This window comes from Condylura cristata, unplaced genomic scaffold, assembly GCF_000260355.1.
Source record: "Condylura cristata isolate star-nosed mole 26May11 unplaced genomic scaffold, ConCri1.0 scaffold00034, whole genome shotgun sequence".
In the NCBI taxonomy this organism is placed as follows: Eukaryota; Metazoa; Chordata; class Mammalia; order Eulipotyphla; family Talpidae; genus Condylura; species Condylura cristata.
In genome coordinates this window covers 6,625,776-6,634,971 of record NW_004567135.1, presented here as the reverse complement: position 1 = coordinate 6,634,971, position 9,196 = coordinate 6,625,776, and the positions used below count along the sequence as shown (strand labels likewise).

Sequence of the window (9,196 nt, the reverse complement as noted above, 5' to 3'; positions counted from 1 at the left end):
GCTTTTACCATTTTTTAAAGGACTATTCCTCCCTTTGATCTGTTTAAAAAGAGACAACAGGTCCAAAATGTATCACCTGTGCTGAGACTTAGCACCTCACCCTCCTAGGAGTGGAATCTTAGCCAGTCTGGAATTTCCCTTTCAAGAGGAGTAGAGCAATCTGTACACCGACGCCACAGTTCCCCAAGGAAGGTGAGCCTAGCTGAAACATCGGTGTTGTCCCTGTCCAGCGTTCGCTCTCCCCCCTTTCTATAAAAGCCATGTGTGCCGTCTTCTGATATTCCATGCTACTTGCTCAGTGAGATGTTGCCCAATTCACAATTCATGTCAATAAAGCCAAATCTTTTCACTTTACTAGGCTGAATTATGTTTTATTTTCAAAAGATTTAACTAACAATGTAAGCTCATTCATCCCTCGGTTTTTTGGGTAGCGGGGAAAATCCCTTCACCAGCATATATCGATGCTAGTAGAGGGTGACTCTTTCCCAGTCTCAGCTTTTCCTGCAGAGACTTCGGCTACGTTTCGGGTCCCACTCCGAACTTTTCAACACCTGGGAAGTGAAACTACTGACTGCGGCCTAGTTCCGCGGGGCTCTAAAGAGCTGAGGCACTAGGAGGCTTTGGCAACATCTGCAGGATGCCAGCACTTTTGGGGGCCTATAATGAGGCGCTTGGGAGGTTGGGGTGAAGGTGGAAGTGGGTGTGTCCCAGATGTCCAGTACCCTGCTGGATTAGGTTTAACTGTGGAGAAGGGGAGACATTAGCAAACCCCTGTGGTCACAGATCTCTGGCCATCTTCTGTAACGAGCACCCATCAACAAGGCTGACTTGTAAAAAACCTCCCATCAGATAATTAAGGAATCAAAGGTGACTCCAAATTCAGGGGGGACAAGACAACATTTATCAGTTGTGCTTATTTTGTAGCACAGTAGTTAAGTCTCCGTGAAACTTACAGAGATGTTGGAAGTGTCACAGGGCAGGGAGAAGGGCGCCTCGCGGCCTCAGACGCCATCTTTGATCAGGCCACACAGACCCATGTACTGCCATCCTGGGAGTAAAACTCTACACAGAACAATTTCCACAAAGCCAAACCTCTGAGCAAGTAACTACCAACAAATCACACACAGACAGACTTTTCACAACGCCCAAACCAGTTTTTTTTTTTTTTTTAACAGCAAATCTACACACATCTGAAGCACACTAGAGAAACAAAAACCACATTTGTGCTTATGGTAGCCAATGCCATGAGGAAGTCACCTTTCCCTGTGACTAACCATGGTGGCTCTGTCTCATCTGAGTCACCAAATCTGTTACAGGGTAGGGAAAAGGGGACCCCAGAACCCCCAAACCTACCCGACTCTAAATAAGTTCTGCCATCTGCTTCATCAAAACAAAACATGTAAGACCTTTAATGGAAAGGAACTTTAATACAATTAGTGTGCAATACAGACAAGACAAAGAATATAGTTTCTAAAACTAGCATCCAAAGTCACCCATCCCCCTTGTAAGTAAAGTCCACCCAAACAGGATTGGCCCAAAGTGAGGCCTGAAAGCCCGCCACAAGTCTAAAGCATCTTTCAGCAGGGAACCATAGTAAAGGGTCAAAAACATAAGTCTAGAAGGAAAAGAGCAGAATGAAAATCAAGATAAAAGCTGCCCTAGTTAACCACAGAGACCCATGGGTCTCTCACCCACATCTGTTTCAACCAGTCCACTACCAAGAAGCAAGAGCACCTTCTTCACATGTTTCTCTTCTCCTATTACCTCCTCCAGGCTCTCCTTCTGGCTCTCCATCCTGCTTCTTTCCTTCTCCAGTCTTCTCTCCAGCTTCTTCCCCTCAACTCCACCCTCTTTTGGATGGGGCAAGGAACCTGGAACCTCCCCTTTTCCTGGGGACCACCCAGTTACAGAAGCAGTTAATATTAAAATAGCTTTGCGGCCCTCCCTGGTGGCGCAGTGGGTTAAAGCACAGCACAAAGAAGCTTAAGCCACTTCCGCATGAGTTCGATCCCCTCCTGCCCGGGAGGTGACCACATGGCGTGGCAGACCTCTCCTGACCCACCCGCTGCTCCCCTCAGCAGTGTACTTCGTCGATCTGCCTGTTCTGTTCCCCACTCTGTCTCTGGTGAAGCCTCTCACTGCCCCTGAGCCTCTGGCCTGTACCCCAGTTCTGTATGTACAAATAAATAAATCTTTAAAAAAAAAATAGCTTTGCACTCCAGTAAAGTACCACTAACTCTTTTTAATCATATAATTGCATTACCGAAAATATCAAGTTGAGATAAAAGCAATCAAAATCAACACAGCAAAACTGTGGTAATTAAGATTAACCCCCCAGCCACAAAGGATCACCTTCTCTGAAATCCAGCATTAAATCCAGTCTCCTACCAAAAAGCAATCAACAACAGATAAAGTGATACTGGGCCTCCCAGTGCAGAGGTTAAGTCTCAAGACTATGAAGCTGTCGGCAGCCACAGCAGCTGAGTTCTCCCACATATTCTTTGACCCAGCAATTTCACTTCTAAGGATACAGCCTAAAGAAATCCTCTTACAGGTATGTGCAAGAATATTTCCCACAGCATCATCTGTGATGTCAAGGGACTAGAAACAGCCTAAATATTAATAGGGGTTTGGTTAAATAAACAGTTTATTCATAGGATGGAACACAATGCAATTACTATAAATAATGCAGAGGCCCTTCCTGGTGGCACAACAGTTAGGACGCAGCACGGCAAGCCAGCCACAGCTGCTTCAGTGAGTTTGATCACCAGCCCCAGAGGTGATCCACACGGCGCAGCACACCTCTCCTGTCTTGCCCGCTGCTCCCCTCAGCAGTGTATTTTACTTGATCTGCCTGTTCTGCTCCCCACTCAGGTGAATCTTCTCATCACTCCCACACCTCTTGGCCTGTACTCCAGTTCTGTATACATAAAAAATAAATCTTAAATAAGTACATAATGCAGATCTTTGTGTATTTAAAGGAAAGTCTCAAAGATACAATGTCAAATAAAAAACTCAACTTAGAACAGTGTGTTATAATTTATGTAGCAAAAAGAAAATACACACACATATAATCTTCCAAAGAACACACCAAAAACTGGTAATGCTGTCCCTGAGCATGGCAGAAGCACAAATGAGGTGAAAGGAAAACCTCTCATGGAATATATACTGTATACTATCTGCACTTAAATAAAAAAAAATTACCATGTGCCTGTATTATTTTTTACATAAAGGTGATATGGATCTGCTCTGTTTCTCAGCCAGTACCTCAGGGATGTTCAGCTGAACTCTCTCGACAAAGTTCTGTAAAGAGTAAGCAGAGATCTGCAGCTGTCCCGCTGGCAGGTGCTTACTGCCTTAAGCTTCACTCAATACTGGTTTTGTCTCAGTGCCCAAACAGCCGCGTTGGCGATCCACCTTGGGAGACTTGGGAGTTCCACCTGAATGCAAAGAGTCAGACCCCTTCTCCTCAGGGAAGTGTTTTCCCGACTTCCTACCTCCCTTCCATATTGCTCTGCTCTCAGTACTCTTTGTTATTTGAAATGATTTATTCCCTGACAGTCCTTGAGACTATTTCTGTAAAGCTAAATACCTCCCTGAATACAAGTAGTTATAATAAATGCTGAACGTCAAATGAATAATAATTGTGTTATTCTCTTAGTATTTATAAGAACTCCAGAATAACAATTAGGATAACCCAAACTTGTAAAAAAAAAAAAATTCCCCTAAGAAAGTCTGAAAAGTTGTTAAAAAAAAGGGGGTTAAAAAAAAGTGTTTGAGGTAAGTTTTTTCTTATTAAATCCCCCTGTAGAGAGCAAAAGCACTCAAAACAACCTTTTCATTGATTTTTACAGATGTGTTCAGTGTTGCAAAATTCTCCCTAAAATTAATCATAAGGTTTAGAGGAATGTTTTTCAACGGTCTGGTAATTCTTGCCTTTTCCCTCCCTTCCCTGTATCAATAAAGTCAAAGACAGCATTGTGAATGGGAACTTTCAGTGGCAACCAGAGACGTGTTTGCAAGGAAACCATTGAAAACACAAAGGTGAAAAGGAAACATTTAAACTTGGCTAGCAACGCCATTTCTTTTCCCTCTGGTCCCTCTATATTTGATGTCAGTGAAATGCTGGTGACAATGTGGCAATTTCCAGCTACACAGATCAAGGCTTAAAAAGGGAACCCTAGAGTATAACAAGGAGTTGGGATTTACAATTCTAGTTGTTTTGAAGAAAACATAAAGGTTCCCAGATTTGATTAAAATTTCCATTTCCCGAAAGGTCTGCTTTTAGGCTAAAGTACTTGATATTGCTAGGAACCATCGCATTGCTATTAATCAAAAGTCTCTGTTGTATGAGATGTTCTTGACGGTGAGTGAACGCATGCCCCTGGCAGATGCGGAATCAACAAAATTCTTTAAAATACTCAAGTAGTCCAGACACAGCCAACCGCTTATAGGACGCTGCATGCTTCAATTAAGAAAATGGCTAACCACTTTTTGAAAAATGGGATTATTACTGCCTGTTCTTCCTATCCAAGTCAGCGAAGAGGCACCATTTTCAGAGTCTTTCGACAGAGGACATTCATCTAATTAGTTCTAACTCAATCTGCCCCCACTGGGAGTGAGAGAAGAGAAAGAACTTAGAAAATCATGTGAATTTCTGGGTTATTCCTGAGGACATAAAGTTTGGAATTAATTTTTAAATTATTTGGGTAAATGTATCCTATTTTTCACTTCTAGAAATGAATGTGACATAAGACAATAAAAAAGGCAGGTTGAAGAAGACTGATTACGTCTACTTCCTAAGGGTAGAAGTGTACTTTTAGAGCTGAACTTAACGACACATACCTGAAACTTAATTCTACGTTACTTCAATAACAAAATTAAAATTTTTAGAGATCCTAAACTCTGGTCCTGCCTATCTACCTGGGGACTAGAATGCCTTCAAGCAAAAGGAATGCAGACAAGCCCAGTTCATCAAGTACAAACAGTGCTGCTATTGTACATGTGCTTAATGCACACCGGGGTGTCTGGGCGGCCTGCGGCCAGCCTGCCTGCCCCTTTCTCTGGCGCAGTGGCCACTAAAGCATCAACACAGAGCTTTACTTGCTTTACTCCCACTAATGTAACAGTAACCTCAAAACTGGAGACGTTTCGCTCAGTCTACCAGAGACCCAATTTCAATTCAGTGTCAACTCAGTTTACTGCTTCTCACCAGACCTGGACTTTTGAGAATCTATTTAACATTGGGGGGGGGGGACCTTGACATCAAGACCATCTAAAGATAAAGAAGGAAAAATATTAGCTCCAAGAGGAGAGCGGGAGTAGGACAGTACCGCTGATAATGAAACTGGCTGCTTGGGTGTCAAAAGTGATAACACGACAGAAATGTGGTCAGGCTGCCAAGAACTGCTCTTTTAGACAAAAATATCACTCATCAACCAGAGAATTCAGTACTGGAAAGGCCTGCCACCTGCTGAGGAGAGCTCTTCACTTTCTCTGCTCAGTGCTCCAAGCTTAACCAGAACCCAAACTTTCTTAACTACTAACATCTCAGGGTCACTCAAGTCTTATTTCCAGTGCCCACAGCTTGGTCTTTGTCCCCCCAACTCTCAGTGTGAGATTCCTCAAATTTCCTTCTAATAGTCCACAGCAGTGTGTCTCCCTGTCAGGGACCAAGCTGGCCCCCTGGCCTGTCACATCTCTCACTGGGACACAACTCCAAGTTCCATAAACAATTTCAAAAATACCTTTACATTAAATAAGAAAGTTACTGCTTGTCTCGGAGGAAATGTTTCCCCTCATACTTTCTTAAACACCTTTTGTATGCCAGATGTGAACAATGATTACTATTAGATTACATTAAATTCACTTATTCCAGGAACAGGTATGGCCCTGGGGTGACAGCTGGCCTTAACAATTTAAAGTGCCTATTTCTTGGAGTTTCTTTCCCTAAAGCAAAAAGAGAGACAGGGTACAATAACCATAAGCTTCTCCAGCCTCATACACACTTCCTTTTGCTCTCTGGAACCAGTCATATTTTTAATAATTAACTTGTAGCCTTCTCCTTTCGTTAAGTAAGAGACACTCGACAACCACCTAAGCACAACCACCTAAGCACTTGACAATTAGTGACAAATGGGACAAACAAAAATAACCCAAACAACCTATCAACCTATCAGCAATTGGCAGAGACAGAGGATAAATTAAGTTAGGCCTATTTATGTTTTTAGTGGAAACTGGTGTTTAAACTAAAAAAAAATTAGGTTACTCTGACTTCAAATTAAAAGTAGAAAAGGGATTAGAAAATCCAGTTTTATCATTTCTTGCTATTTATGGTCTATATTTTATTAAAATATAATTCATAGGGCCCTCCCTATTACTATTATATATTATATAAAGTAAAATTCATAGGGCATAATGGATTAGGCCGCAGCACTGCAAGCTGGCCGCAGCCACTTCAGTGTGAGCTCGATCCTGGGCCCCAGGAGCTGACCCACATGGCACCGCAGACCTCTCCTGTCTCACCTGCTGCTCCCCTCAGCAGTGTACTTCGTCCATCTGCCTGTTCTGTCTCTCTCTGGTGAATCCTCTCATTGCCCCCACACCTGTACCCCAGCTCTGTATACATAAACAATAACTTTAAAAATAATAAATAAGATTCATAGTACACGTGTTGCTTTATTTTACCCACATTATTCCTGATTATACCTGAAGGACTCTTCTGTGTGTCTACAGGGGCCAGTAAGTGTTACTTGTTTGGTATATGTTTATTAAATCATGGGAAGAATAAATGGCATTTGATGAGTGAGAGGGGGTTCTATATATTCCAATTCCTTACATTCTGTTACTAAAATGTTATTCAAAAAGCAGATTATAAGCATGACAACATGACATACTATGACAAATATGACAACCACCTCGTATACTCAACTCCTAAAAGATGTCATTTTCCTTATTCAAGCACAAGAAGGCTTCAGAGACACTAAAACAGTAAACTATGTTCCTTGTAAATTCAAGATTTCTCATTTTGAGATTATTTTCTATAGTGCTATCTACACAGCTGCTTACTTGGGAGGACTGGAGACAAAACAATCTTCCCTTAGTACAGAAAGAACCTGAGCAGGACATTTACCCTCCCAGAAAGAACTAAGTCTGTCAGCAGCCATTTATAGATGTGTCAGAGGGTAGGGAGTAAAAACTTTTTTCCACCCACCCAAGCAGAAAAGATGCTACTTTGTGGATACAAATTTCTAACCTTGGATTCATTGAGTCCAAAGCCAGTCAAAGATGCTTAGCAGCTCTGTAGAGTGAAACAAAGGCCTCCTGCTGATTTCCTAACATTAGAGCATGGTGACATTTCCATCAACCTTACCCATTCATTAACAAAAAGTGCTGTCGGGCTGCCCAGAAATTCCCCTCCAGAGTCCCAGTTATTCCGGAAACAAGACAAACCAAGTATGCTGCAATCATGCCCTTTCTGGTATTGGGTTCAAAATAAACTGCACCAGCCAAGACTGTAAATGTTATTCAGTGAAAAACTAAGCAGCCTAAAAAGTTCTTAGGTTTCATTTACCAACAGAGTTATCACAGACACCTCGGTGAGTTTCCAACCTGGTGAGTTTCCAAGCTTATTTAATGACTTCCCACCTCCAAAAAAAACACACAAGGCCGAATGTATCTAGGCACTTGTAGTTATAACACATCCCCAAAGTTAATGACCTGGCAGGAAATAGTGACCCAAGGGCTCATTGTAACTGGCTCCCAGGACTCTGAGTAAAGTTAATGAGGCCAGAATTCTTTAGCTTGGAATCTTTAAGAGGATAGAAAGCAAATGCAGGTAGTAGCAACAAAAACTCCTGTATGCCCGTTGTTTTAAGACTTCATATATTAACTCATTTACTACTCCTGTCTTTTAGTATGTGGAACCAAAAGCGCAAAGAAGCTAAGCAAGGAATTCAACAGCAGACACAGACAAGTATTTGGCTTCGGATTCCTCAGACGTCAAGGTAAGCATACCCTCCCCTGTTCTCAACCACACTCACTAAAAGTATGGCCAGCAAAGTTCCTGGAAGCCTATCATCACACGTCAAACTCTTTTTACTTCACAATCCTCCTCTGAAAGCAGTGGACAGCAGAGCACATCATTTCAGACACGAAAAACTCAGCCCTGGTTCATCAACTTCTCCCCTAAGGATGCTCTTTGAAACAGCATACTATATTATGAACATAATACATTTTGTTGCGAAAAACACAAGTGAAAAAGGAATCCAAAGCCGGAAATTAAAAAGAAAAAAGAAAGGGACAACTTTAAAAGTAGGACCTATGAAACGGCACTGATGGGGAGCATGCACCCCCCTTCCCGTCATGTGCAATAATGCTCCCCACCCCCTCCACACGCCCCCCATCCCTGCACAGGAAAACCTTCTCCTGGACCCCGGCAGCCACACACACCGGAAACCTTCCTACACCACCCCACCCCCACCCCCACCTGAAAACTTCCCTCTGCCTGGACCTTGGCAGCTACACAGCCCTGAAGTCCACGCACGGGTACTGAGCTGCCCACAGGCCAGGCGCCCCCTTGACATGGGCTGCACCAGGCTTCAGCTTTTAACCAGCAGACCTCGGCCCCGCGGGGGCGCTGGGGTTAAGGTGAGAGGAGGGAGAGGGGACATAAAGGACAGTGTGGAGAGGGGCTGATACAAAACTTAATGGCCGTACCAAAGAAAATGGTTTTTGCGGCTGAAGTGAGGCGGCACCCAAAAAATACGTGTTTTTTTTCCCCCCCGCTGTTGCTGCTGAAGAGAGGCGGCAGGAGGCCCCAGGGCGCGGGCGGGCGCCCCAGATAAGAAGGGGCGGCGGGAACCTTGCCCTGTGCCCGGCGGCGCTGCCCCGGCGTGCAGCGGGTCAGGCACTCTGGTCACGGGCCCCGCGGCGACCGGTGCGGCCCGAGGCTCGGCCTTCCTCCGAGGCCGGGCGGGGAAGGGACGAGGCTCCCCGCGCACGTCTCCCCCGCGGCGGTCCGGCGAAAAGCCGCTCCAGATGGCCCCCGCGCCCCGCGCCCCGGGGCCTCCCCGCTCTCAGGGGCCCGGAGTGCCCATCGCGGCCTCGGCACCTGCTCCCCGGCCGGCTCTGGGCCACCCTGCGCCAGGTCCCGCCAGCCGAGGGCGAGCGGAGGCCGCGTGACCCCTGACCCCGC

At 44.6% G+C, this 9,196-nt stretch overlaps 1 protein-coding gene across 4 annotated transcripts in view; it reads right to left on the bottom strand.

Moving 5' to 3' along the window:
- The window catches only part of SLC11A2 (solute carrier family 11 (proton-coupled divalent metal ion transporter), member 2), a 27,284-nt gene extending 19,997 nt beyond the window's left edge, over window positions 1-7,287 (bottom strand). For 2 of the 4 annotated variants that reach the window (XR_001146038.1, XM_012732548.1), the window contains exon 1: window positions 3,268-3,427. The gene's annotated coding sequence lies outside the window, so the exon portion shown is untranslated. Of the gene's footprint in view, window positions 1-3,267; window positions 3,431-7,255 lie in introns of those variants that run through there. The other 2 variants (XM_012732547.1, XM_012732546.1) reach the window with 2 other exon arrangements.
- Between the last annotated feature and the right edge of the window lie 1,909 nt (window positions 7,288-9,196).